The sequence below is a fragment of the Plecotus auritus genome, assembly GCF_963455305.1.
Source record: "Plecotus auritus genome assembly, chromosome: 7".
Lineage (NCBI taxonomy): Eukaryota > Metazoa > Chordata > Mammalia > Chiroptera > Vespertilionidae > Plecotus > Plecotus auritus.
Genome location: NC_137774.1, coordinates 18,108,953 through 18,134,158, shown reverse-complemented (window position 1 = coordinate 18,134,158; position 25,206 = coordinate 18,108,953). Strand labels below are relative to the sequence as shown.

Below are 25,206 nucleotides of genomic sequence, written 5' to 3'. Positions count from 1 at the left end.
CCTTCTGTCTTGTCTTCTCCATTGGTTCACAAGGTGATTAGGCTCGGCTGACCCCTAGGCTTTATCTTGCAGTTTTTAGGTGGAAAACATTGATTCACTCAGTAAGTATTGCGTTCCCACCACGTCTCAGCAATGCGTAGCCCTTCCCAAAGGACCTTGTCATCGGGTTGGGAAGATATTTAAGAACTTGGGCAATTATACTACAGAGTGATGAGAACTTGAATGGGAGACAGGTTCAATGATCCAAGAAAGTGATTTAAGAAGGGAAACTTACTTGAGTTCAGTGTATCTAGCTAACTCCCAGAGAACCAGCTAATGCCATTTTTCTTGCTTCCAATAACCTACAAACAGGAATCACATACAGAAAGGCCAAAAAGAACACCCAGGATCAAACAAACTTAGCATCAGATTCTTTCTGGGAAGATTGCATAGCCATTCCTTCCACCTCACTTTTTGTTAAAAATGTATTGGATGAGTTGCTAATAGAACATTTAAAATAATTTGTATACCATGGCATCATAGGCTATCAATTTTTTTTAATTTATTTATTTTATTGTTTAAAGTATTACAAATAGTATACATATGTCTCCTTTTTTTTCCCCATTGACCCCCCCCCCCGCCTCCCCTACCCCCCAGTACATGCCTTTACCTGCCCCCACCCCAGTGTCTTGTATCCATTGGTTATGCTTATATGCATGCGTACAAGTCCTTCAGTTGATCTCTTACAGACCCCCCCCCCCCAACCTCCCCTGCCTTCCCGCTGTAGTTTGAAAGACTGTTCAATGCTTCTTTGCCTCTGTATCTATTTTTTCCCCATTTCTTTCCTTTAAAAAATCCTGCCTCTGCAGACTAGAAATAAACATATAATAACAAAAAATGTTTGAGTCCCAATTTCCATGTCCAACAGTTCTGAGTCCCCGTTTCAATGTCAAACAGTTCCTTATGTGTACATGTCAGCAATGATATCTGGATGGTGGGCACATGGTGGCAATGCAGGTCCGACCCTCTCTGGTTTGGTCCTAGGCAACCTGCTGCTACACACAGCTGCTGACTGCTAGCGTGGCAAGGCGTCGTCAGCGTCTTCCATCTCTGGACTGTTTCTCCTCTTGTCTTTGTGGTTGGAGCAGACCTGTCAATTCCTCTCTGTTGCAGGAATCCACATGGTCTTGGAGTTGTTTTCTGAAAATATATACAAACATATTCTCGACCAAAATTTAATAAAGGAATCTTTTCTATAGAATTGATTTGGGATCCTTTTTATTTTTGCCCAAACGATTTTCCTTTGTCTTATTTAGACACCATGTGTGTTTTTCATGGGTGTCTTGCTGTTAGCATTACAAATGAAAATTAATTTTGTAAAGTAAAAATTTTCTAGATGTAATTTACTTATAGGATATTTTTCCTTACATGATATTACCCTACTATCCCCCCTTTTTTGATTAATGGAGGCTTTTGTAAATTTTATAATGCAGTCTTGGTAACTTTAAATTTTATTTTTTTGCACAAAAATATGACTGCTTTAGGTTCTTGGCATGTTCAGGAATTTTACCATGAGATGAACTACCAATAGAAATTTTGGTTACTACTTTAGGAACAGCTTTGTGTCCAGTACAATTAAATTTTCTTGAATATTCACTTATTTCAATTAGCCTATTTAAATTAATCTGAAAACTTGATTATTATTTTACTGTCAAATTTAATACTCTACCAACAATCTTAGTTTACCCTGTAAATATTAGTGGAAAGGATTATTTGCATTCTTGAGTAGGCCCTGAGCATTCCTAGTGCTAGGCTGGATTTAGATATAGGGCAGCTGCTATCAGCCAAGTCTCTGTCTGTTACCTGGGTCCCAATCTGAGCTGGGCCAAGTCACTGTCTGTCACCTGTGTCCCGATCTGAGCTGGACGTGGGAAGCAAAGCAGCCGTGGGGGCAGGAGACCTCCCTGAGACAGGGTGAGGGTTCAGGCCCCTGCAAGGTTGGGGGGGTGAGGGTCTGTGCCCCACCTCTGTTGATCCCCAAGTTCTCTCCTGATGGCCCCTCTGCGACTGTGCCTGTCTTAGGTTGTTCCTTCCCTGAGGAATCTTACCCGTCTCTGGCTAACCAGTCATCCTCCGGGGCCAAGCAGGGTGATGTGAGGTTCAGTTCTGTCTCCTTGGTAGCCTATGCCCCCGGGGCCTCCACGCCCAGTACCTGCCTTGGGATCCCCTGGCCTGCTGACTGGGCCCCAGCACTGATCACATATCTCGGGGAACTCAGGTTTCTTCTCCAGGGAGGGCCCAGCTCACACGATTGGGTGAGAGACAGATCCATGGTACCAGCCACCACGAGGCTTCAAGCTCAGCATGAACAGAAAGCTCAGGCAACAGCTGAGTGCAATTGGATTGTGAGAAGAGGGTCCCTCTTGGCACAAAAGGCAAGAGGGGCCAATACAGAATGCTCAAGTGCCTTCCCAGCGCCTTAATTCCTTCTGAAAGGGATTAAATCCTTTCATGTCCTTTTTTTTAAATTGCTGCCAAACATTCAAAGAATTAGTTTATAAGTTTGTTTGGGATAATTGTACAATATGCTGTTGTAAAATATCTAAAATTATAATGACATTGTAGAATAATATCATGTAAGGATATTCTTTGCTCTAGGCCATGGCAATTCAATTTCAAACTGGCTGTCAATTTCTTTTTGTAACTTTATATAAACTTTGTCAGGGAGGCAAAAACACAAATTACTTACTTTAGTTCAAGAGGCCAAATATATTGACTTTCAATTACAATCCTTATGACTTTTGAAGGAAACTTCTCTTTGTTTCCTTCCAAAGTAATTTTCGGGCTACAAAGAGCTTCATTTAAAAATCTTTGTCACATGAAACAATTTCTCTTAAGGTTATGGTGACTACTAGTATGGATTAGATTTAATATTTTATTTTTATTTTATTTTATTTTATTTTAATTTTTTTTAATTTAGGCTATCAATTTTTTATCGACACAAGGATGCATTGCTTATTTGTTCACATCACCACGTATGAATTAGATAAAATCAGAAGAGAACCATAATATTCATTAAACATTAAGTCAGCCATCAAGCTTGAATAATGACAAAACTAGGGCATTCTTGCTTTCTTTATAGATGGGATGGCCTTCCTTTATTCCTCATTAATTTATTTTTTCCTCCTTAAAATGTTGATTAACAATTTTTAATAACAGTAAATGAATGAACAAATACATATTTGTTTAGTACTGACAATGTCTATATGTTGTAGTATCATACTAAAAGAAATAGAAGACTTAGAAGATGTGTCTCGAGACATGGATGGCTCCTAAAGATGTTATAGTCTAGATTAGGCATTTGAAATACTTAGAATACTAGGTTGGCTGAGTTGCTAATAGAACACGTTAAGTTGTTTTCAATAAGTACAATTGGAATTTAGAAAGGTTTTTTTCAGTGGGATATTGGGAGTTTGTATAAAACAGTGTAGTACCTTTTACTGTTCACTAATAGATTATGAAAAGACTTTGAAATCTCTATAGTTTTCCATATACAACATAATCACTTACTGAGCTAAGTAACACTCTCTATGGCTTTAAAGGTCTTTACCAAAATACCAAATTTTACTTGGAGTTAAAAAAGCGATTTTAGATTTTTAATAAAATTCCCCTGTAGATCTGTTTCTCCTGTTCCCTATGTTAGTGATGTCTTCATTTTGACTGAATGTATGATCCTCACAATACAGCACCTGGATAGCAGATGTAATTTGGTCTGAAAGCAGAGTGAGTTATTGTGTGGTCTGAAATTCAAAGTAAACAGCACAAGCTGGCTATTTTCCCAAAGGAAAATATTCTTGGGGTGGGGGTTGGGGGCTGCTACTGCTTTTGAATACAAGAATAGAGTTAGACCCAGTAAGCCCAGAAATAATTCCACTTTTCTAAAAGATAGCTATATTATATAGAAATTTACCTACACACACACACACACACACACACACACACACACACACACACACACACAAAGGTGAAGAATATCAGTTTTAGAATGCCGGTGGTATTCATTCATTTAATCAGTCTTTCACTCAATGAGGGTTCATTCTGTGCATGTTGTATGTATAATGGAGGATATCAGAGAACAGTTACTAGATTATTGTAATCCTTTGGTGGTGTCATGTAATATTGATTTTCCATGTTCCTTGAAGTTATGAGTTTCTATCCTCTTCTTTGAAGCAGCAGTTACCTCCTAAGGTTCTTTAATAACTGCATTTAGGAGAGAAATACCTTCCTTCAGCCCTGCTAGTTACTCTGAGGCGTTCTCAGACCTTCTAGGTTACACTTGCTCCAAGCTTCTTCCTCCTCTTGTGGCAGAATTCTTTGCTCATATTCCGTTTCTTGATCCTGCAACGTTTCAGGTCAAGTGGTGACAGCCTCTATTTTATTTTAACAAAAGTGGTGCTAAAGCTCAAGTTTGTGGTTTCTCTCTGGCCCTCAGATTTGGCCCATCTTTCTGTGGGTTCTCCCTGGCCATCTGCTAGAGCTCACTCTGGCTGCCACCATTGGGAGCATACACAGGGAGCCTGCCACAGGTTGGGGGTGTATGTGGGTAAAATGCAGAGTGCTGGGGGGCTGTGGCCCGTTGGGAGATCTGTGGGTAGGGCATTCTCAGCAGCTTGTGGGTGGGCTTCTTGATGGAGCCCATAGTGCAGTTAGTAGGATCCGTGTCCCTGCAGCACCCTCCTGAGAATCCTTCCTGCCTTTTGCATAGCCTCTTTTGTTACCCCCGTAATGCAAATCAGGATTCAGTTCTCTGGATGGGGCAAGAGAGAAATGAGCCTCTTTTGCTCAGCATTTAGGTTTGGGAGATATATTGTTACATAACATTGTAGTTTATTAATTCTCACTTATTGAATAGTATTTTAAAGTGAACATACCACAGTGTATTTATTTTGCTGCCATTATCCATTTCGGCAGTTTCTAGTTTTGGGTTATTAACTAGAGGCCTGGTACACAGATTCGTGCACCGGTGGGGTCCCTCGCCTGGCCTGCACCCTCTCGCAATCCGGGACCCCTTGGGGGATGTTGGATGCCGGTTTCAGCCCGATCCCTGCAGGCCAGGCTGAGGGACCCCACCGGTGTACAAATTCATGCACCAGGCCTCAAGTATGCATAAAAAAGCTTTGGTTAATCTCTTCCCGCCCTCCCCCCTTCCCCCTTCCCTCTGAGATTCATCAGTCTGTTTCATGTTTCCATGCCTGTGCATTGAACATCTGCCCCCTGGTGGTCAGTGTGTGTCATAGCTACTGGTCGAATGGTCAAACAATTGAACAGTCGCTTAGGCTTTTATATATAGAGATAGTATTGCTATGGACATTCTTACTATGTTTCTTTTGTAAACACACATACACATTTCTGTTAGATATATATCTGCATCCAATGTTTATGTTGTGCCGAGTACGACACATATGGGGGAAGGCTAGACTTTAGATTATTCAGTGGCATTATCAAAGAACCAATTGAAGTGAATGGTGATTCAAGTTGGTTTGGGACTAAAGAGAAGAAGTTCCTGGAGGCCTTTTCTCACTTTTACTTCACCCAGGTGTAGTTCTGAGAACACAATCATTACATCAACTTTATTTATGTAGGGGGATCTGATACATAAGTGATCTGATCTGTGAACCTGCTGATTGGTGAATGGATGATTATAAACTAGTTGAGAAAGTATTACAAGTAAGGAAAAAGTATGAAAATTTATTAAGGGCTTCTTTTTAACATTCTGTTTTGGTTTTTTAAAAAATATTGCTCCCTTCAATAAAGATTTCTGTTATTGACAGTTCTTTTTTATTGTTTGGAAATGTGTAATCATATTTTCATATATCATTGCTTCAATAAGTGCAGTTTCACTTGCACATGGAATTTTTAAAATATATTTTTATTGATTTCAAAGAGGAAGGGAGAAATAGAAACATCAATGATGAGAGAAAATCATTAATTGACTCTCTCCTGCATGCCCCACACTGGGGATCGAGCCCACAACCCAGGCATATGCCCTGACTGGAAATTGAACTATGAACTCCTGGTTCACACAACTGCTGAGCCATGCTGACTGGGCTACCCATAGAATTTTTAGAAACAAGTTCTTGATGTTTTCTAAGTAATTCAGACTGTTCTTGAATTATACTTTTACTAGTGGCCTGGTGCATGAAATTTGTGCACATTAAAAAGAAATTAATTAGAGGAAATATGTTAATATTGCTATTTGCCCTTTCTCTATAATAGAAGTGTCAGAGATGAAAGAAAATTAGTAAAATCTATATGAAAATCTCCCTCCTGTCAGAGTCTGGGGTGCACCACGAGACCAGAGTCAAATCCCCACCCACCCACACATGCTTCGAAATTGCAGGAGACCCAGACCCGGCCGGTCCCACCTCTGTCAAGACCCTCCAGGCGGGGGGTGCAGCCTCAGGTCCCCTGGCCCAACACCGGGTGCGGGGGATAGCCTCAGATCCCCCATCAAGCCCCGCTGGGCAGGAGGTGCAGCCTCAGGTCTCTCAGTGCAACCTTGTCCTGCAGCCTGGCGTCGGGGCAGAGGGTGCAGCCTGAGGGTACACCCGTCAAGCCCCACTGGGTGGGGGGGTGTGGCCTCAGGTCCCCCAGGCCTGCACTGGGGCAAGGGGCATGGCCTGAGGTCCCCTGTCAAGCCCTGCCAGGTGGAGGAAGCAGCCTAAGTCCCGTCAAGCCCCACTGGGTGGGGGATGCGGCCTGAGATCCCCCGGCCTGGCGCTGGGGTGGGGGGTGCGGCCTGAGGTCCCCCGTCAAGCCCTGCTGGGTGGGGGCACAGCCTGAGGTCCCCCACCCAGGCCAGGCTCCATGCAGCCTCAGGTCCCTGCTGTTCGGTAGTTACGTGACGGCCTCCTGACTAATTTGCATATTATCCTATTATTAGATAGATTTGACCTGTTCTGAAGCCAACTTTCAACAGTAGTCATACTCAGTAAATGTTCACCATCTGGTTTGTTGAAGTCATTGTATAAAATTATGTATTTATACAAAAATTAGTAGTGCCTCTTCTTTTGTCTGTCTTTATCTATAGTTTTCTTTAAAATGAGGAAATTCATATAATAGTTTTGTGGTATTATTTTTCCAAAACTGCCATAAGCTTTTGAAAAAATTTTTTTCTTGCTCAATATATATAGTATTTTAATCTCCTGCTACAGTGGAAAGCAGATTATTTACCCCTAAAGTTATATTTTTAAAGAAGTTATATTTTTAAACATGAGTGCAAAAAGCTTTCCCATAAGGTTCTTTTAAATTTCCTTCATTTATCTTTGGTTGCTTGTTTGCTATTATAAATCAACATTTATATCAGTCGGAGCAGGGATTAATCTTCAAATATGAAGGCCTTAGAGGAAAGATAATAAAACTGCAAAGTTATAATGACAGTGTTTTTGAACTTTTATTTGCTAGAAACTAATCTTAAAAGAAGACATAAATGGAATGCTAAGCAATTTTGTGATAATTCAAAGGTGTAGACTACGTTTTGATTAGGTTTGATTTTTATGGACCATCGAGTACTGCAGACATGTGGATGAGGTTGCAGTCAAAGCAATAACCTTCCAGTTTACCCAGAGGCTTGAATTTTGAGTTTGGTAGGAAGGGAAAGCTAGGTTAAGTCAATCTTGTGTAGGGATTTTAATGTACAGCTGAAATTCTAAATTTAGTCTTGTATAGAGCCAAAATGAGGAACTGTGGCTTGGTCATTTTGTTTGTAAGGTTGGTGAAAATATCTCAAGGAATTAATAGTGACATGGACTTTAAAATGGGAAAAAAATGTGAATGAAGGAGTTATCTAGAGAAAAGCTAAAGGAAGCCTGCAAACTTGTAGTTAATCTAAAGATCCTATTCTTAGTAAGTGAATAAAAATACCTTATAGGGTCACCTTGATAAGAAATAAGAAATTTTATTCTGTTTAGAAAACAGATTTGTACTTTGAAAAAGTTTTTTTTGTAAGAGTAATTATAAAACTTGTTTCACTACAGTATAAAAGTAGCCTGTAACTTATAATATTTATTAAAGGATATGTGGTGTTGGTTTTAACCGAGAAATATGCATTTACAGACTAATTAGTTGAGTTTATAAATTTTCAGTATATTTTTTCTATTATTGCTACTACTAAAATTAAGAACAGATACAACTTATAATGTATTATATCATCAAAATATGTCAGATATTCATATTTGCTTATAATATTATTTCTAACAAACATAAATAGAGTTGGGAGCAAGGAGGAATTATTTGACATGTATGAAATCATTTTAGATTTTATATTACTAAAATTAGATTAATTATCCAAGTAGGATTAAATGTAACCAGAAATAAGTAAATTATATTATAGTTGAGTTATTTTAAAACTTTATTATTTGTCATTGCCATTCAAGTTCTAGGCTATCCAGAAGAGGAATGAGAATGCCCTACCATTGTAATGGAGGGTGTATATTAAAGTGAACCTATCCAGAATGGTTGGAAGGTGAACTTTAGATACTTGACATTGTCCAGTGAGAAAATTCTTCAGAGTATCTATTCCTAGGACTCAGAAAATACTGTAAGCTTCACCAGCAATAAATTTGTATAATTTAACTCTCAATTTGGTATTCATTTTAATAGTAAATTTACTTCTTTTTTTATTGTTTAAAGTGTTACATATGTCTCCTTTTTCCCCGATTGAACCCCCAGCACCCCCCCCCCCCGCCGCCATTCCCACCCCCTAGGACAAGCCCCCACTGCCCCAGTGCCTGTGACCATTGGTTATGCTGATATGCATGCATACAAGTTCTTTGGTTGATCTCTTCCCTTCCCCCGCAACCCCCCACCTTCTCTCTGAGGTTGGATGGTCTGTTCAGTGTTTCTTAGTATCTGGATCTATTTTTGTTCATCAGTTTATGTTGTTCATTATATCCCACATATGAGTGAGATCATGTGATATGTATCTTTCTCTGACTGGCTTATTTCGCTTAGTATAATGCTTTCCATGTCCATCCATGCTGTTGCAAATGGTAAAAGTTTCTTCTTTTTTATAGCAGGGTAGTATTCCATTGTATAGATGTGCCATAGTTTTCTAATCCACTCATCTGCTGATGGGCACTTAGCTATTGTAAATTGTGCTGCTATGAACATAGGGGTGCATGTGTCCTTTCTGATTGGTGTTTCTGGTTTCTTGGGATATATTCCCAGAAGTGGGATTACTGAGTCGAATGTGAGTTCCATTTTTAATTTTTGAGGAATCTTCATACTGTCTTCCACGGTGGCTGCACCAGTCTGCATTCCAACCAGCAGTGCAAGAGGGTTCCTTTTTCTCCACATCCTCGCCAGCACTTGTTGTTTGTTGATTTGTTGATAATTGCCATTTTGACAGGTGTGAGATGATATCTCGTTGTTTTGATTTGCATCTTGCAGATGGTTAGTGACTTTGAGCATGTTTTCATATGTCTGTCGGCCTTCTGTATGTCCTCTTTCGTAAAGTGTCTATTTAGGTCCTTTGCCCATTTTTTGATTGGATTGTTTATCTTCCTTTTGTTAAGTTGTATGAGTTCCCTGTAAATTTTGTAGATTAAACCCTTATCTGAGATAGCATTGGCAAATATGTTCTCCCATGCAGTGGGCTTTCTTGTTGTTTTGTTGATGGTTTCTTGTGCTTTTGCTGTGCAGAAGCTTTTTATTTTGATATAGTCCCATTTGTTTATTTTCTCCTTAGTTTCCATTGCCCTAGGAGCTGTATCAGTAAAGATATTGCTAAGACATACATCTGATATTTTGCTGCCTATGGAGTCTTCTAAGATTTTTATGGTTTCCCATCTTACATTTAAGTCCTTTAACCATTTTGAGTTTATTTTTGTGTATGGTGTAAGTTGGTGATCTAGTTTCATTTTTTTGCATGTATCTGACCAATTTCCACAGCACCATTTATTGAAGAGACTGTCTTGACTCCACTGTATGCTCTTGCCTTCTTTGTCAAATATTAATTGAACATAATGGCTTGGGTCTATTTCTGGGTTCTCTGTTCCATTCCATTGATCTATATGTCTGTTCTTGTGCCAGTACCAGGAAGTTTTGAGAACAGTGGCTTTGTAATATAGCTTGATATCTGGTAATGTGATCCCTCCAACTTTGTTCTTTCTCAGGATTGCTGTGGCTATTCTAGGCCTTTTTTTGAATCTATAAATTGCTTTGTGTAGTGTGGACATTTTAATGATGTTGGTTCTACCAATTCATGAACACGGTATGTTCTTCCATTTGTTTATGTCTTCCTTTATGTCTTTCTTCAATGTCCTGTAGTGCCAGGGTACTTGATCCAGCATCTAGAAGGGTTCAGGAATCTGGAGAAGCATTGTGTGTAAATTAAATAAGAGTCCAGAGACGAAAAATAATTTTGGAAGGCATATGGGGAGTCAGAGAAGACTTAGCTAAAGGAACTAAGTTCTCCTTGTCTCAGGACCCCTTGCTTTTTATTAATACAAATTGTCGTAAGGCAAAGTAGATATACACTTCAAAGGCCAGAGTTTGGTCTACAGAATCCATTGTCAGATTGGAAGAATTAACTCCAGCTGTTCAGGTATTTGGCCAGGAGGAGGCAATAACATGTAGATTAAGATGCCTTTAGCTGTCTGGCAGCAAGCAATCAATTTATTCATCCTTTTCAGGTTTGGGGAAATGCCCTCAGCCATTTCCAGATGATTCAGCCCTGCTGACATGCTAGAATTGGCTTCCTGCACTGTAGTTTTCCGAGTACACGTCTTTTACCTCCTTAGATAAGTTTATTCCTAGGTATCTTAATTTTTTTGATGCAATGGTAAATGGGATTGTTTTTTTCGTTTCTCTTTCTGTGAGTTCATTATTGGTGTATAAAAAAGCCATAGATTTATGGGTGTTAATTTTGTGTCCTGCTACATTGTCGAATACATTTATTAAGTCTAGTAGTTTTTTGATGGAGTCTTTAGGGTTTTCTGTGTACAATATCATTTCATGTGTGAATAAGGACAATTTTATTTCTTCTTTTCCAATTTGGATGCCTTTTATTTCTTATTCTTCTCTGATCACTACAACTAGCACTTCCAGTACTATGTCAAACAGGGGTGGTGAAAGTGGGGATCCCTGTCTTGTTCCTGTTCTTAGGGGAAATGGTTTTAGTTTTTGCCCATTGAATATGATGTTGGCTGTAGGTTTGTCATATAAGGCTTTTATTATGTTGAGGTATGATCCCTCTATTCCCTCTTTGCTGATAGTTTTTATCAAGAAAGGGTGTTGGATTTTGTCAAATGCTTTTTCTGCATCGATTGATATGACTATGTGATTTTTGTCTCTCAATTTGTTTATGTGACGTATCATATTTATTGATTTGCGGATATTGTACCATCCTTGCATCCCCAGAATAAATCCCACTTGATCATGGTGTATGATCCTTCTAATATAATGCTGGATCCAATTTGCTAGAATTTTGTTGAGGATTTTAGCATCTATGTTCATCAGGGATATTGGCCTGTAGTTCTCTTTCTTTGTGGTGTCTTTGTCTGGTTTTGGAATTAGGGTAATGCTGGCTTCATAGAAAGAGCTTGGAAGTGTGCCTTCCTCTTGAATTTTTTGGAATAGTCTGAGGAGGATAGGTTTTAGTTCTTCTTTGAATGTTTGGTAGAACTCCCCTGTAAATCCATCCATACCAGGGCTTTTGTTTGCTGGAAGATTTTTGATTACTGCTTCAATTTCATTGGTAGTTATTGGCCTATTCAGGTTTTTTAATTCTTCCTGATGGACTTTTGGAAGCTTGTATTTTTTCTAAGAATATGTCCATTTTGTCTAGATTGTCCAGTTTGTTGGAGTAGAGTTGTTCGTAGTATTTTTTAAAAATCCTTTGTATTTCGCTGGGGTCTGTTGTTACTTCACCTCTTTCATTTCTGATTTTGTTGATTTGGGTCCTCTTTCTTTGTTTCTTGGTGAGCCTGGCTAGAGATTCATCAATCTTGTTTATCCTTTCAAAGAACCAGCTCTTGGTTTTATTGATCTCTTGTATTTTTGGGGGGGGTCTCCATGTCGTTTTTTTCCACTCTGATCTTTATTATTTCCTTCCTTCCACTTAATCTGGGCTTTTCTTGTTGCTCTCTTTCTAATTCTTTAAGTTGTAGGGTTTGATAATTTATTATCATTTTTTCTTCTTTTTTTGACGTAGGCCTGTAGAGCTATGAACTTCACTCTCAGGACTGCTTTCACTGTGTCCCATAGATTTTGGATTATAGTGTTTTCATTGTTGTTTGTTACCAGGATGCTTTTTATTTCTTCTTTGATCACTTTGGTAACTCAATCATTCTTTAATAGCATGCTATTTAGCCTCCAAGTGTTTGATTTTTTTCATTGTTTTTTATTGTAGTTGATTTCTAATTTTATGCCATTGTGATCTGAGAAAATGCATGATATGATTTCTATCTTCTTGAATTTGAAGAGACTTTGCCTGTGTCCCAATATGTGGTCTATCTTTGAAAATGTCTCACATGTACTTTAGAAGAATGTATATTTTGTAGCTTTGGGGTGAAATGTTCTGAAGATGTCAATTAATTCCATCTGATCTAGTGAGTCATTTAGGATTGATGTTTCTTTGCTGATTTTTGGTTTAGAGGATTTATCCAGTGGTATCAATGGGATATTAAAGTCCCCTACTATGACTGTATTGCTGTCGATCTCTCGCTTGGTATCTTCCAGAAGTTTTTTTATGTATTTGGGTGCTCCTGTATTGGGTACATATATGTTTACCAGAGCTGTATCCTCTTGTTGAATTGCTCCCTTTAGTATTATGAAGTGGTCTTCCTTATCGCTTGTTATAGCCTTCACTTTGAGGTCTATTTTGTCAGATATAAATATTGCTACCCCAGCTTTTTTTTTTCTTTTCCATTTGCCTGAAAATTTTTTTTTTCATCCCTTCACTATCAGTTTGTGTGAGTCCTTTGTTCTGAGGTGGGTCTCTTGAAGACAGCAGATACATGGGTCATGTTTTCTTATCCATTCAGCTACCCTATGTCTTTTGATTGGAGCATTTAATCCATTTACATTTAAGGTTATTATTGATAGGTACTTGTTTGTTGCCATTTTTATTCTTTACAGCTGTGTTCCTTCTTCACTTCCTCTTTCTATCTTTCTTTCTTTCTTTCTCTTCTTTTCTTTTCTTTCTTTTCTTTCTTTTCTTTCTTTTCTTTCTTTCTTTCTGGTTTGGTGGTAATAAACTCCCTTAGTCCTTTTTTTGTCTGTGAAGTTCCTGATTTCACATTCAATTTTTTTTTAATTTAATAAATCTTTATTGTTCAGATTATTACAATTGTTCCCCTTTTTTCCCCCATAGCTCCCCTCCACCTGGTTCCCACCCCACCCTCTGCCCTTACCCCCCCCAACCCGCACTGTCCTCATCCATAGGTGTACGATTTTTGTACAGTCTCTTCCCGCACCCCAACACCCCTTTCCCCTGGAGAATTGTCAGTCCACTCCCTTTCTATGGCCCTGATTCTATTATAATCACCAGTTTATTCTGTTCATCAGATTTTTTTATTCACTTGATTTTTAGATTCACTTGTTGATAGATATGTATTCGTTGTTCATAATTTTTATCTTTACCTTTTTCTTCTTCTTGCTCTTCTTAAAGAATACCTTTCAGCATTTCATATAATACTGGTTTGGCGGTGATGAACTCCTTTAGCTTTTTCTTATCTGTGAAGCTCTTTATCTGCCCTTCAATTCTGAATGATAGCTTTGCTGGGTAGAGTAATCTTGGTTGTAGGTTCTTGCTATTCATCACTTTGAATATTTCTTGCCACTCCGTCTGGCCTGCATAGTTTCTGTTGAGAAATCAGCTGACAGTCATATGGGTGCTCCCTTGTAGGTAACTAACTGTTTTTCTCTTGCTGCTTTTAATATTCTCTCTTTGTCTTTTGCTCTTGGCATTTTAATTATGATGTGTCTTGGTGTGGTCCTCTTTGGAATCTTTTTGTTTGGGGTTCTGTGCGCTTCCTGGACTTGTAAGTCTATTTCTTTCACCAGGTGGGGGAAGTTTTCGGTCATTATTTCTTCAAATAGGTTTTCAGTATCTTGCTCTCTCTCTTCTTCTGGCACCCCCATAAGTCAGATGTTGATACGCTTAAGGTTGTCCCAGAGGCTCCTTACACTATCTTCAAATTTTTGGATTCTTTTTTCTTTTTGCTTTTCTGGTTGAGTGTTTTTTGCTTCTTTGTATTTCAAATCTTTGACTTGATTCTTGCGGTCCTCTAGTCTGCTGTTAGGTCTCCGTATAATATTTTTTATTTCAGTCAGTATATGTTTAATTCTTAGTTGGTCCTTTTTCATATCCTCGAGGGTCTCGCTGAATTTATCTGCCTTTTCTAGGAAATTCTTGAAAAACCTTATAACCGTGGTTTTGAACTCTATATCCAGTCGTTTGCTTTCCTCCATTTCTTTCATTTGTGACCTGTTTCTTTGTCTCCGCATTTTTGCTGCTTCCCTGAGTTAGTAGAGTAGCTTTGTGTGGTAGGTGTTCTATAGGGCCCAGTGGCTCAGCCTCCCCAGTTACCTGAGGTGGACACTTTTGGTGCACCCCTTTGTGGACTGTGTGCACAGCCTTGTTGTAGTTAAGTCTTGATTGTTGTTGGTATCACTGGTAGGAATTGACCTCCAGGCCAATTGGCTGTGAAGATCAGCTGTGTCTATGCTGGGAGAACTTCTGTGCTGGAGACACCCTTATGAGACAAGACTTGCAAAATTTCAAAAACCTCTGTGCTCAGCTTGGATGGGGTGGAATTTCAGGGCAGAGCATACATCCTTGGTTTCTTGTCAGCCCTGCCCTATGAGGCCCCTGGGTCTCAGTGTCCCTCAGTAATTGCTGCGAGCACCTCTGAGAGAAAGCCACCCTCGAGTTTCACCTGCTGCCAGACAGTCCAGTTTCTCTCCGAATGAGTCGGAATTCCCAGAAACTCGCCCGGAACTGGAGTTCAGCGCAGTCAGGAGCTTCTGTCTCCCTCCCGCTTTAGAAAGCCAGCCACGCACTCAGCCACCCGTGCACTCAGCAGTCAGCCTTCTCTGCATGCACGCGCGCCTCTGGACCTCTGCCTTCTGCAGCTCCCCTGGGTCTCAGTGTGCTTTCTCTTTTCCTGACAGTCCAGATTCCCCCCGAATGAGTCTGGGTTCCCAGAGTTTCACCCAGGACTGGAGTTCAGTGTAGTCAGGAGCTTCCATCTCCCTCCCGCTTGCGAAAGCCAGCCAAGCACTCAGCTGCCCATGCACTCAGCCACCCGTCCTCTCCGTGGGCGCACGTCTCCATACCCCAGCCTTTTGCAGCTCCTCTGAATCTCAGTGTGTTTTCCTCTTTCCTTCTAGTTGTAGAATTTCCACTCAGCCAGCTTTCCTGTGGTTCTGGATGGTGTCCGTTTTGTCTTTTAGTTGTAGTTTTGATATTATTGCGCGAGGCAGCAGTTTAGGTGTTTATCTATGCCACCATCTTGGTTTCTCCTCACCTTCAATTTTGATTGATAGCCTTGTTGGGTATAGTATTCTTGGATTCAGTTCCTTGCTTTGCATCACTTTGTATATTTCATTCCATTCCCTTCTGGCCTGATGTGTTTCTGTTGAGAAATCAGTTGATAGCCTAATGGGAGATCCATCATAGGTAACTTTCTGTCTCTCTCTGGCAGCCTTTAAGATTCTTACTTTATTGTTGGTGTTTGCCAATTTCATTATGCTATGTCTTGGTATTGGTCTTTTTGGGTTCAACTTGTTTGGGACTTTGTGTGCTTCTTGAACTTGTGTGAGTTTTTTCTTCCCAATATCAGGGAAGTTTTCTGTCATTTCTTCAAACAGGTTTTCTTTTCCTTGCTCAGTTTCCTCTCCTTCTGGCACCCCTATTATGCAGATGTTGTTTCGTTTCTTTTGTTTCATGTTGTCCCAAAGCTCCCTTAGGCTCTCGTGCTTTTTAAATTTTTTTTTCCACTTGCTGTTCTGTTTGGGTGTTTTTTCCTACCTTGTCTTCTAGCTTGCTGATGTGGTCCTCAGCTTCTTCCGTCTGCTGTTGATGCTTTCTATTGTGTTCTTTATTGCAGCTATGTCATTCTTCATTTCCTCCTGGTTCTTCTTTATTTCCTCTTGACTCCTAACACATGTTGTCGAATTTGTCTTCCATCCTTTTCAGCATCCTTATGACCATTGCTCTGAATTCTTTCTCTGACAAATTGCTTGCCTCCATTTCATTTACATCCTTTTCTGGCGATTCCTTTTCTTTCGTATGGGTGCTTTTTCTTGGTCTCCCCATTTTTGCTCCTCTCAGGGTGTGTTGTTTGTGGCTCACCCTCTACCATGTTGACTGAAAGGCACACAATACAATTTGACCAGACACAACACAGGGAACAAAACACAAATGTATTCACGACACCAGAGAAAAGAGAATTAGGGGAGAGAAAAGAGTGCAAAAATGATAATGAGAAAAGGAAAAAAAGATAAGATAGAAAAGAGAAAGAAGAAAATAGAAGGGGGAAAATATACATATATGGGGAGAAAACTTCACAAAAGAAACAAATATACCAAAAAATGCAAACAACAAACACCCAGAAAAAAAGGGGGAACTGAATATGAAGAGGCAGAGCTTATTTCCAGAAAGTAAGGTAAAGGAATTAGATTAATGAGGGAATGGCTATGGTTCAGTATAGAGGAGGTAGGAAGAGAATAAGTGGTAAGAAGAAGAGTAAAATCAAAATAATCAATAAAAAAAATTCCCCTTTCTTTAATCTATCTATATATTTATCCATTTTTGGAAAAGGAGAATAGAGTTGAGAGCAGACAGGCTTGAGTTTGGTGAGTGAAACGAATTGAGCAATTAGAAAAGAAGAGAGCAAGTGAGGAGAAGAATAGTAAAAGCATAAAAAATTTGGCTAGCGAAGAAAGAGAAAAGAGAAGGGTGGATGGACTTGAGCAGGGGAGAGGAAATTAGATTTATCATTAAGCTAACAGAGACTACTATAACAGTAATGCATCAATAAAGCGGATACTTAAAGATCAATTTTTAACAGGAAGTAAAAAGGAAGGAGAGAGAAAAACTAAAGCAGGAACAGGAGAAGAGAAACAGGATGAAAAAAGGAGGTGAGGAAGAAAAGGTTGGCAAAAAGGAAAAAGTGAGATAAAGTAAAATAATGATAAAAAATAAAAATAAAAATAGAATGTAGAACATTAATCAAAAAAGGTTAAAAAATAATAAAGAAAATTAAAAAAATTTTTTTGCCTTTTCTTAAGTAAAAGATAAAAAATAAAAAAGTGAAGTAGTGAAGTGTCATTTGCTTCAGCTGAGTTTTAATGTCCCATGGGGGCTGGTTTGAGATCCCTCTCTACTGTTCTGCCTGCCACTTCTCAGTTTCCTGTTAGGTAGTCAGCACCATGTTTAAGTTCCCAGTGATCCACTGCTCCTCTATGTCTGTCTCTACAGCCTTGGTTTCAGGCAGGTGGGACCAATCTGCCCCCTCTCCGCTTTGTTTGTCTGCCTGCTTTCAGTCGTATTTACACAAGCATCTAATTCTGTCATGGGCTCTAGGTGGGGGTGTTGCTGTATTAGTTTCTGGGACCAAATGGCCCCTCAACCCAGTCCCTGAGGCCTCCCTGGGGGTATTCAGAATCCTTGTTTCCCTGCTGGGCTCAAGGCTGGGTGTGGCTGTGGTGCTAGGAGGGGCTGGCTTTTCAGGAGAAAAATGGCTGTTTAGGGTTGGAGGGACAGAGCTGGATGACTGGTCGCCTCTCCCTGTTTTGCTCCCCAGCCTCCACAAAACCACCTCCACATGCATCGCAGCCTTGGTAAGTGTTTGTAATTGACAGATCCTATGTACTTGGTTTAGCAAGTAAAAGCAAGGAAAATATAATGACAGAGCAACCGCGCCGCGCTCGTTTGTCTTCCCCCCCACACCCCCACCTCTGGCAATGTGCAGCCAGTGCAGAACTTCGGCTGCCTTTCTGGGTGCAGCCTTCCATGGCTGTGGACTTAGATCTAGACCCCCTCTGCCAGCAGCCCTCTGGACCCCCTTCCACAGTCAAGTGTTACGTGTGTCCCCAAGGGACGCAGACTTGGTGCAGCACAGTTTCCTTCTGATCCTCTAGTCCCAGTGGTTGTGTGACTCTCTCTCCAGACCAGATCCCCGATCCCAATGTTCTCCAGGCACCCTCTATCCTTTCTGGCCATGGATTGTCTCATCAGCTTTGTTAAAGCGTCAATTCTGGGTGGATGTTATTCAATTCAGCTGTTTCTTCTATCTGCTCCATGAGAAGGCGCAGGATACATCCGCCCATTCAGCTACTATTTTGTCTCCCCCGTGCTGGACAAACTTTTTAGGAGCTCGCGGCCAGGGAGGCTGGAGTCTTGGTGTTCTTGGGTTCACAGCTGAGGCAGCAGGTCCCGGGTGGTGTCTGAGGGCTCCCTGGGTGGAGGTGAGGGTGGGCTCCCAGTCACAGCAGCTCTCCCCTTCAAGATGGCGCAGCCTCTGTGGCAGAGCCGGCCGCTCTGGGAGAGATTGCAGCGGTAGCAGAGGTTTCCAACTAGGGGAGCATGGTCTGCCAGCACCCAAAAGGCCTGTGGAATATAACTATCCCTAACACACACACATACACACACACACCACACGTCCACGCACTCACACTCTCTCCCTCACTGCTGTCCTGTTGGCTGGCACCTTGGATTCCCCTAGATTTACTTCTGACGGTGTCCCCAAGATACATGCTGAACACAGTGGCTTGTGTACCTGATATATTTATTCCTATATACAGTACAAGTCATCTAGGGAATTGGAAGAGAATGGACATTAGATGTAGTGATGGCGAGTGCAGGGTGTGTGTGAAGAAACCTGTGAAGATGAGCCCAGCTGGAACAGTAAAGCACAGAGACTGGGGGTCCAGATTGAGGGTCCCAGTTCCCCCAGAGGTAAGGCAGGAGGATGTACCTTTCCCATTGGGAATGGGCTATGGTTGATGAATGGGTAACAGTGTGGTATATGATGAACGTGACATTGGAGGATGACTTCCTTTCCTGGATGTTTATCTGTAATAAGCTAGGTTTTGAAGGGAGGACAGAAAATGAGCTGGTGGAGAAGAGAGAATTTTCCCTGCCTGAAGGATTAAAATGTTTCAGGGACACGAATGTGCTGACATGTTAATGTCCAAGCATGAGGTCAGGAGTAAAGCTAGCAGATCTGATTTTCTGGAAGAGGATAATAAACAATAGATAAGCAAAGGTCAAGCATTTCCATCCTTAAGAAAACATGTTTTTATTTCCTCACTGAATTGCTTTTATTCCTCACCAAATCATAGTTCCTGAATTTTGGTGTCCTGAAATCTAACAAAGAAATTTAAAAATTGGTGACTTTTAAAAATTTGAATCCTCTAGTTTTTTTATTACTGATATAAAATTTATTCATTTTATGTGTGTAATACAGAAATGTCAAGGAACTTTGAAGAAAATTTCAGTAATTTGAACCATATATCTCTATTTTTAGTGAAAAATGAAAACACCCCAAAGGAGGTTTAATGTGGAGTAAACCAGGTCTGGAAATGGTCTATATTGAAAGACCTCATGGCCTTTTGATGTCTGATTCTTTGATTTGGCTTTTGCTTTTTAAAGGGGTGCTATGTGATTATAATTAGAAACATTTCAAGTTCTTTACTTAGGCAGTTAATTGTTCCTTAGCTTGCTCCGTTGTGACTAATCATGTAGTTCGGAGTGGTAGTAGTGTTTGAAATTATCACTAAGGGGACTCACCTTGTTTAGTAGAGAAAGTTCCAGTCCATCATAAAAGCTTTATCACACCCCTAACATGTCAGCATTCATTTTGCAGGTTGTGGCTCTGATGTGAATGTATATTTATTACATATATAAAATGTCTCATTTTAATAATTTTCTAAGTAATTAATGGGAATAGGATAGTTCACTTTTCTTGCAACTGGTACCATTATATTTGATGTTGGAAATTATTGATAAATTACTAAAAGGCACTGCTAAAATAGACATATTTTTGTTTAAAATTTTTTTTTAGAGTTTTGTTAAAAAGTATTCAGTTTTGTATTGATACAAACATTTGTATGATGTTGAGAAAAGTTATCCCTATACTTTGGAAAGTGTCTAAGAACTATGATTATAGTTTTCTTCTTAAAAACAGCTTTCTTAAGTACCAATGGTGGTGGGGACCCATGTGCTCTCTTTTCTGCAGTCTGCTTGAGCATCTGAAACCATTTTAGGTGGAGGGCAGTCAAAGTTTCCAGTTTATTGTAAGCATTCCTTAGCCCCAGCAGGCACGCTGACATAACCCTTCCTCTGAGAGCGCGGTGGAAAGCTTGAGGAGAGGACAGAAGTATATGGTGACCGTGCTTCAAGTTGAAAAGGAAATTTCTAGTCTTTAAGAGGTTTTCTTTGTAGCTCTGTCCTCATAGAACGCTGCTTAAATGACTGTCAGAATAGTATGATGCTCAAGAGACCTCTATTGACGGAGACATTTGTGACATCGTTCACTCAATAGGTTGAATTTGTAGCATGAGATTTTTAGGTTTATTGGATGTTTTCTTCAGAAGTTCAGTTTGAAAAACCCATTTTCAGAAGTAGCTTATATATTTAGATTCTTGAGTTTTACTACCACCAACATTTACTTTGACAATGAAATGTGGTGAAATAAATGTAATTCTGGTGGGGAGTTGGTAAACTAAGAAAATATAGCAATACTTTAAAAAAGTTTTATAGTTAACAAAATGACTTCAATATATATCCTCTTTAATTTATCTTCAGAAGAATCTTACGTGGTTGTTTGTTATTGCCTGCATTTTCAAGGGAGAAATGGGTTCAAATAAATGAAGCAGTTTAACCTAGGCCTTCTGATTCCTATTTTCGGTCTCCCTCCCTGTTAGAATGCTGACTTCTATCTTTTGTGTCAATCAGTGGATTTCCTTTTCTCCTTTTTACAATGACTTGATCCAGCCCGGCCAGCGTGGCTCTGTGGTTGAACATCAACCTATGAACCAGGAGGTCATGGTTCGATTTCCATTCAGGGCACAAGCCCTGGTTGTGGGCTCAATCCCCAGATGCATGTAGGAGGCAGCAGAGCAATGATTCTCTCTCACCTTAGATGTTTCTATCTCTCCCTCCTTCTCCCTTCTCTGAAATCAGTAAAAATATATTAAAAAAAATAAAATAAAATCACTTGATCCAAATGATTCATAGATGGTATTTATACTAGATATGTCATTGCTCATTGCTCAGTTCCCAAGTGGGAGAATATGCCCTGTCCAGGGCATCTGACAACCACCTGCCATGTTCTCTCCATGGGCCACCTCCCCTTCTCTGCCACACGCCTTGGGTCTGTGGACACCTGATCCAGAGGCAGCATGTTCATTTCACTGTACAAAGAGCTGAAGGTCACACAGCTGGAAGTGGATTTGAAATGTGTGCATGACTCCAGAGCCCTTATTCTCAACCACTGTCCTATCCTGCACTGCCCTCCTCCCTGATCCCAGGAATTTGGAACTGGAAAACCTGGACTAACTCAATCAGTGCAGAAGCTGAAAACATGGAAAGTTACTATGATGAAGGTTGGCTGGGCAGCTGCAGTTTTGAGTAGTTATGCTGAGGCCAAGAGGAGAACGGCGCAGATGCATAGCGAGAAGCAGAGACCTTATGAGAAATGCGGCCAGTGTGTGGAAAAGCTATGTCCATTCTGGCCCCTCTGGAGAGGGACACTCACTGAGAGCTCGCGTCTTTATAGCGTAGTCCTTTTACTTAGGGAGTGGGAGTGGGAAAGTGTTTTAAAAATTTATTTAAGTAGTTATATTTTAAACAGATTAACTGTGGCCTATACCATGTTATTATAATATTTTAAAAACACATTTACCTTAAAACAAATGAAAGTAAACTTAAATGTTCCCTCTATCAAAATTATCACACATTCTTACTGACAAAGTCTGAATTAGTATGGGAATGACATACTTTTATAGATTCCCTAAGAATTTTAAGGAGGGTTATTAATGAAAAAAAGTAAGTGATACTGCTTTATTAGGAACATGTAGAATTTATTCTGTAGAAATAAATTCTTCATATAAACGTATAAAATCTGAAAAAAAATTAATATATATTTTTTTAATTTCAGAGGGATTAGAGGCCAAAAATTAACACCACCTTTCCCTCTCAAATTTAGAACTAATCTGAAAAAAAAAAATAGAAGATTCTTTATTTTTCTTGTGCTTGGAGTTCTTTGAGTTTTTTTATATGTAAATTTATAATTTTAATCAAATTTGAAATGCTTTGGCCGTTATTTTTAAAAATATTTTTATGTCCTCATCTCTCTCTCTTCTCCTTTAGGGACTCTTAAGTAGACAAACAGGAGTGGGCAAAAGTATGTTTACTGTGCCATTATGACATTCTTTTGAGTTAATAAAGCTTTTGTGACAATCATAGTCTGCATGTCTCTTTCCATACAGACAACTGCAAACCACCTCTGTATATTAGGTTGCTGAAGGTTGTCACTGATGACTTGTTTTCTTTTGTATCATCCTATTTTTTTTCCTGTGCTTTGTTTTGGTTAGTGTCCATTGCTCTGTCTTCAAGTTCACTAATCTTTTCTTGAGCAGTGTATAATCTGCCCTTAATCCCATCCATTATATTTTATATCTCACACATCGTAGTTTTTCTACAAAACTATAAAAATTCTGTTCTCTTAGAGTTTCAATATGAGAAACTCAGCCTCATCATAAACCCTTTTCTCTCCCTTCTCTGTTGTTAATTGGCTCCTGTTCTCTTCCTTTGTTAACTACAACTTTCCCTATCACAGTTTCTCCATTTGTTACCATTAATGCTGGAATGCCTTTATCCTATAGTTTCTTTTACCCATTCCTCCTCATCCTTCAGTTAACTTTAACATCACTTTCTTACATCCTAACTCCTAGGTAAGGTTCCCCTCATTATACAAATACCCTATATTCTTCTTTGTTCATTAAAATGAATATTCATTGTTCTTATTAGTATTAATTCAATACATTTCTCTCCTGTTGGACTTAAAGCTCCCTTAGCACAGGAGCTGTGTGTGATTAATTTAGTGATGTTTTCTCAACATCTAGCAAGGTGCCTGGCACGTATTGGGTACTTCACGCATTAATGGTAAATGAATGAACCAGGAGGTAGCAGTTAGCAAATGACTGAACTTATTATTAAGCACCTGGAAGATACTCACTGTAGCCTTTGGAAAACTGGAGCCTTCCCACTTTATGAAGTGGGAAGAAATGGTCGTATAACATGGATGATATCCTATATAATAAAAGGCTAATATCCAAATAGGCCCCTTGGGAGTTCGACCAGGAGACTGGGAGTTCAATCACTCGCTATGACATGCGCTGACCACCAGGGGGCGGCACAGAACATGGCAGGCTACCAGCGGCTGTGGCTGAGGGAGCGAAAAAAGGAGGATGTGGGGAGGCCGGGAGGCAGGGAACCTGATCAGCCCTGATCGCTGGCCAGCCTAGGGACCCTACCCGTGCATGAATTTCGTGCACGGAGCCTCTAGTATCTTTATAAATAAAGATGGAGTGTTAAAACTAACATAAATCTAGGAACTTCACTGTTATGCACTTATCAATTCAGTGATGCCATTTATAATCAGTAAAAATATTGTATGTTTTATTATATCTAAAAGAAAACTTTAATCCCATCTTTAGAGGCTTCTTGCTCTGACCATATTTATCATCCTCTTGATGGAGATTTGCCTTTTTCATGGAAAGTGTCATGGTAAGGAAGCAAATAAAATATATTTTATAAATATCAAATATATGTTTTACAAATACATATACACACACACACACACAGATATACTTATAGTGAACATATGTATGGAACATTCATGTGTGTATTATATATTTGACCATTTAAATATTCTTAGTGATAATCTTACAAAATGGTATGCCCTTTATGAAGCTTTTCTGTTTTACTCTAGGCCCGTGGTCGGCAAACCGCGGCTCGTGAGCCACATGTGGCTCTTTGGCCCCTTGAGTGTGGCTCTTCCACAAAATACCATGGCCTGAGCGAGTCTGTTTTGAAGAAGTGGTGTTAGAAGAAGTTTAAGTTTAAAAAATTTGGCTCTCAAAAGAAATTTCAATCGTTGTACTGTTGATATTTGGCTTTGTTGACTAATGAGTTTGCCGACCACTGCTCTAGGCACAGAGCTCCTTCTGGCCCTGGTTTGCTCATGTATTGTGTTCATATCATTGTGTAGCTTTATCACACTGAAAATAGTATAGAATCTGTCTTCTTTCCCATATTGGAAGCAGGGACAACACCATGATTATTTTGGTATTTCTAGAGCACAGATCCTGGCATACAAAAGACATTAAGTAATTGCTTAATGAATATTTAAACTTTCAAATGTTTTAAAAGTGGTTTGGTATGCAAATATTAATGTTGTGTAAGAATATGTTATGGTAAGAACCCAGTTGTAAGTTCAATGAATTAACATCAGACAGTGATCTATTAAACTTTACACATATATGTACAGATGTAAAGAAATAGTATGATGTAATGAAGCTTTGGATTTTGAAGTCAGATGGACTGGTTTAATTTTTCCTCTGCCATTTACTGTGTAAACTTGGGCAAATCACTTAATTCTTCTAAGCTTCATTCTTTTCTTTGGTGAAAAAAGTAAATAACTTTTTATAGTTTTAAAAATGAAGTGAAATAATCTATGAACCGCTTCAACTGTGATGAGCATAGTAAGCACTCAGTAAATGTTCACTTTATTTGCATAGACATTTAAACATTATGGTTACACTTATAAATGTTACAGTGTGTAGCAGCTGTCAGTCACTAAAAGTGCTGGAAAATATCTATTGTGACTTTAAAATATATTTAACATAACTTAGAAATCATTTATAATAAACAAAAAACTCTCATTGATAAGTGTTGGTAAATAAAATTATCCTACTTGTAATTTGGTCTACTGTACATAGCAATGAATGTAAGTGAGAATATTTTCTGGCTACTCTGAAATATTGAACTGCCCAGGGACAAGGCACGGATGGTCTTTTGGAAGAAATAAATATTTTAGCTTCACGTTTCAGCTTTTTTTCTTTATTCTTTTGATCTGGCTTTGGTTGTTTACTTATCATTCTGCCTGAATGACTTCACACTGCCTTTTCTCCATAGTAACAAGAAGTGGT

General features: G+C 39.4%; 1 protein-coding gene across 2 annotated transcripts in view; it reads left to right on the top strand.

Moving 5' to 3' along the window:
- The window catches only part of CEP112 (centrosomal protein 112), a 329,147-nt gene that overhangs the window by 94,094 nt on the left and 209,847 nt on the right, over positions 1–25,206 (top strand). The gene's annotated exons all lie outside the window — the stretch shown is intronic.